Genomic DNA, 5,619 nt, shown 5'->3' with positions numbered 1-5,619 from the left:
GTTTAAATCCCAACCCCTGTATGTGCCAAAAGCTCTAATTGGCAGTAACTTTTGAGCTGACACCACCTACATGAAATTCATCTTCTCAGGAAAAGTTTGTAAACCTGAGAGTGTGTTTCTATTGATATCTGTCTGAAGGCCTGCATAGGTATCTCAGACATTGTTAGGATTACTAGAGATCACGTTCCAAAGCCATTCATAAAGATCCTTTTGCAAACCAGAAGACTAAAGAAGCTCCACTGCTGTAGCCAGAAAAATGGTCTGTGCATTTGTCAAAAGTTAAAATATTGTTCTTAACCTCTTTGTAAAATAGGCTAAGTTTATAGGTTCCTGGCTAGGTAGGATCAACACTCCTGAGTCAGCTTCAAGAAGTGACAGAAGATGAATCTTTGCCCATCATCCCTTAATAAGAACAAGGGAAAATATTCACTTTTTAAAAAATGTGGCAAAATAGACAGAAGGAAAAGGCATGGGAAATAATAGTACAGGCCTGAGTCCTCTATATCTGCTTAGAAAATCCTAGCTTTATTAAAAGATCTATTTGTTTAAAAAGTTGTCATCTTGGTAAATTGTCCTGGGCTATTGTGTAAATTGTCTTAAAAACTAGTGGAGTCACAGCCTGCCAAACGTATGCAATGTATCCTTACCAGTCTATGTAGGAATTTGCAGTCCAGCACGAGATGTGACAGCCCCTTGGAGCCACTGAGAGACCCTGCTGCTACTGTTGCACATCCTAATGGGTAAAGTTCAACAACAGCCTGACAGTTACCTGGAGGAAATCTACATCATCACTCAGATCACCTCCACCGTGGTAAAGGTAGACTGCACTCCTGACTGATTCCATCACCTGAAAATGCTTCCCGGTTGAAAGCTGCTACAACAAAGATCGTGTGGGACATTCTCTTGGTAATATGCAGTAATTCTCTATACTCCCACAGTAGATATTGGGAACAAGGATATCACTGGCTTGCCTTAGCCTTTGGAGTCTAAAAGCCACACAAATACATTAGTTTTTATTCATCCTAACTTCAATTCAACTCATCTTTCTAAAAATAGTTTTTAGTTTCACTCATTATCTTGTCTTTATTGTAAACCTAACCCTAACCCTCACCGTAATCATACTCTAATCTTAATATTATTAGCAGTTTTCTATTTCACATTCATCCTAATTCTAACTCTACTTGTTATTCGAAGATTTACTTTGTTTGACCCTAAATTTTCCGTTTCCCTAATGCTTCCACTAAGCCTAGCTGGAACTAAAACCTAACTTTCACCCTAATGATAATCCAATTCTAGTGTTTAAGAAAAATACTCTAGCTTTTAATCATTCTAATGAATACTCCAGTTTTCACTCTGGAAATGAGTTTCAGTTTGCCCTAATTCTCACAAATTTTCTGACTCTACCTCGAAAGTTATCTTGTTCCCTAACAGGAGCCATTATATTACTTGTCCTCACATTCTCTTACCAGGAAAAATACCGTAGTTTCCATTGATTCTGCCTTTTTCTGAACCACTGTATCTGAAAAGAGTTTCAGATTTACTTACCATCTAGTCCATTACTTAACGCTAACTCTCAACCTAAACTTGTCTGGAAAACTCTCATTAATCACTACAAGAATGATCACTGAGAAATAAATATAATGATAATGTTTTAGTTACTATTCAGCCTCATATATTTGCTTCCACTTGTTAGTGAACACAATTTTATACTAAAAGCTTTATTATTCGTAACAGTAAATATAATCAGAAGAAAATACTGACCCTAATCTTAATCCAAATTATATGACAATACTAACACTAACACAAGTACACTAGTTTTCACTCATCCTTCCAAACATAGATTTCAATTTTTCCAATATCTTAGTCATTTTCTAACCCTAAACATAATCTTTCTTAACTGGAACATTGAGAAGAACCATCAGCCTAATTGTGAGTAGATTCTAATATTAATAGCAATACTTTAGTTTACATTCATTCTAATTCTTACCAGGCTTATATTAAAATTTACCTTCAATTAGACCCTCATTTTTTTTCTCCTTCACACTAAGCCTAACCATGGCTGGAATCCTAACTAACCATTACCTTGACACTAATCCTATCCCAATTCTAAAATTTATGAAAAATGCTCATTTTGTGCAATCCTAACTGAAATTCCATTGGTAATTCTTGAAATAAATTGTAGGTTTTCTGTAAAACCTACAGATTTTTCATTCTTAATTCTGAATGTATTTTGTTCCATAACAGGCATCATTATACCCATTGATCTCAAATCTTGATTTTATGAAATACATTGTACTTCCATTATCCCAGCTTTTCCTGAATTCCTAGAACCTAAAAAAAAGGTTCAGCTTTACTTAATATTTAACATTTCTTTTTCTTTTTTTTTCCTTTTTGTCGGTCGTGGGGCTTGCACTCTGGGCCAGGGCATAATCCCTGAGTTCTTTAGCCCAAGGTGTGCGTTTAACCAATTGAGCCACAGCACCGCTTTTATGTTTTATAGTGGTTAATTTGAGATAAAAGTCTCATGGACTTTCCTGCCTGGGCTACCTTTGAACTGCGATCCTCAGAAAATAGCTTCCTGAGTAGTTAGGATAATAGGAGTGAGCCACTAGTTTAACCCATTTCTTTACTCTATCCTCAACTCCGGTTAACCAGAAACCTAATCAAAATCACATTCTGATTTAACACCAAATGGTTAATGTAAGGAAAGTTGTCTAGATTCTATTCAATCACACATTTTTTTGGCTTCTAATTCTAATTGGAAAACTAAAATTCACCTTAAAGCTTATCCTTCCCTAACCCTAACCGGAACAAAAATGTATCTCACACTTTAAACCAAATTATATCTGAATGTTTAAAGTAACACAGACTGGTTTTCATTCATTCTTCTTTAAATATGTGGCAGTTTTACACAATGTCTTACATGTTTTTCTCATCTTAACCCCATTCTAACTGGCACACCTTTCCTAATCCTAAACCTACGTATAACCGGATCATCATGTTAGTAGCAAGCCACTTTTTTCATATTTATCCTAACTCTTGCTCAGCGTGTAGGTCTAACTTTTACTTGCATTTTGAACATAAATTTTTAACTGTTTTTCTATGTCCTTTCAGGTTTTATTTTTCATTATTTTTAAAATTTTTATTTTGTTGAAAAGATGCTTTAAAGAGGGATTAGTTATATATATAAGGTAAGGAATACGTTTCTTGTTGAGCATTGTTACCCCTTTCTTTCTTGTTCTCTCACTATCCCATCCATCCCCACTTCTCATACCTTTCCCTTCCCATGGTATAAACTTCATTTTCAACATAGTGTCTTGTAAGTATCATTGTTGCAATGGGTCATCCTGTGATGAACCTAAATTTTCTATTTCTCTAATCCTAATTCTAATTCTGTCAGAGATCCTAACCCTAAAAATAATAATAATGATAGCTCAATTCAAAAGTTAACAAAAGATATTCAGGTTTTTATTTATTCTATTAATTCACTGTACATCTTGAATTAATTTGCAGTTTAGCTTAAATCTTCCAAATTAGTTTATATGTGCATATATAAAGATGTAATTTTATGTGAAAAACAGAAGATCTTTGGAGGAAGGAGTAATGAGAAAGAAATAGAGGGAGTATAATCAAATACCATTAAAGATTTTATGGAATTGTCACTTCTGACAATTAATATCTATTAACAAAATAACTAAAAATTAATAAAGAACACACTGCCTTCTAATGTTCATTAAGGGAGCCATGATCTATCTTCTGAAAAAAAAAAAAAAACTCGTGTTAGATAAACTTTGTCCATGCATAATTTATATTGTTTGCCAATTATTTAACTTAATGAATAAAAATTTATCAAATAAGATTCCATGACAAAAATATAAAACAGTTACTTAGCAATTGTTTGAGAAAAAGTTATTGTCATGAGTTTTAAGAAACGGAATTGCTATTTCCCTACAAAGCAATGACTTAGGTTTACTAATCTAGTATTTGTAGTAAGTTTAGAGAACATAATTGGCATGAAAAACAACTAACTGTACATCTTGTTTCTTGAATGAGTGATATTTTAAACATTGTCTTTTATTCAAATAAATACTTAGGTTTACATTTCAAAATAAGTTCAATTTTATCTCCTTTCAGAACAAGTACTTACCCTGCAATTAAATGTACTAGCATATTCAGGTATTTAGAAGCTAAATTTTCTATGTTTTATATGTAGCTCTACATATTCAGAATGACATGATTGTTTTATTCATAAATGTCTAACGTCAGATTTTTGCTTCATCAATATAAATTGGCTCATGAGGTTGTAGTGAAGGCTCCAGTAACCAGAGTGGTCAACACCATTTCCTGAATTCTAAACTTTAAATCAAATCATATTTAAGCTTTGATAATATCATTTATTGTCTCTTCAGAGCAATTAATCTAAAACAAATACTACTTTTAAACATTTCACTCACATTGTAAAGAATATTAACATAGGTCAAAAAAAGACTAATTATTCCAGACTCATCATATTTGGTGATCTTAGTGTGAAGAATGCAGAGAGTAGAAGGTCCTTATACTCAATAAATAGTTTTGGTTAAATTAAGTCATATATCTGGATTTCTAATTTGGAGGTTAATCACATGGAAACAGGAAAACAATAAAAAAAGTACTTTGGAATCAACAGAAAAAGATATTTGTGCATGTACCACAGTTGCTTTATTTGTTTGTAGGTGAACACTGGACTTCGATTTCTATCTTAGCTGTTGCTGTGAATAATGTGAATAACAATGAATTACAGATATATTTATGAGTTACCCAGAGAGAAATAATCACACGATTGGTGGGACAGATGATATTTCAACTTTGGATTTCTTTAGAAAACTGCATACTACTTTCTACAACGAGAACACTAACCTGTATTTTGACCAAGAGTGTCGAAAATTTCCTTTTCTCCACACTGTCGCCAGCCAACATTATTACATTTTGAGTTTTTTTAAAGGGCAGGTTTTTACTGTGTGCCGTATCCAAGACTGGCCTTAAACTCAAATCCTTTTACTCCAACCTCCAATCACTTGGAATTACCAGCCTTTACCTCCACACCTGGTTCCTTGGATATTTTTTATAAGAGTTATAATAGTTAAGAAGTAGTATCAAAGTAATTTTGAATTGCATTTCTCTAATGAGTTCTGCTCACAAAGCATTAAGCTAGCACAGAAGTTGTATTAAATACAAATTTGTAAATCCGCAGGCAATTTTCAGGGCTTTTTGGAAAACATGTCTATTCAGAACTTTTGTCCATTTTTAAACAAGTTTCTTGTTAATCTCATCTTTAATCTCTCTATAGAAAATTAATAATTAATTCAAGGTAGTAGAAAGGAAAAAAATTAAGCAGCTCCTAAAATTTTTAAATTTTTAATAACATGATATTGTTTAAATCATTTTCTGTTAACGCTTGAGACTATGTAACTCAATTTAGTTAGACCTTTTACAAGGCTATATATATTTTATTTATTTTACTTTGATTGTTCTTTCCAAAGCCTGTATGGCTAATTTCACTTGCTTTCTTTCAGTCTCATGTAGTTCAGATTTCAAACTGAAGAATAAATGGAAGGAAGCAAACAAAAAATACAGTTCCCC

Source organism: Dipodomys spectabilis, unplaced genomic scaffold, assembly GCF_019054845.1.
Source record: "Dipodomys spectabilis isolate Male_0828 unplaced genomic scaffold, ASM1905484v1 ptg000072l, whole genome shotgun sequence".
Taxonomy (NCBI): domain Eukaryota; kingdom Metazoa; phylum Chordata; class Mammalia; order Rodentia; family Heteromyidae; genus Dipodomys; species Dipodomys spectabilis.
This window is presented reverse-complemented; position numbering follows the sequence as displayed.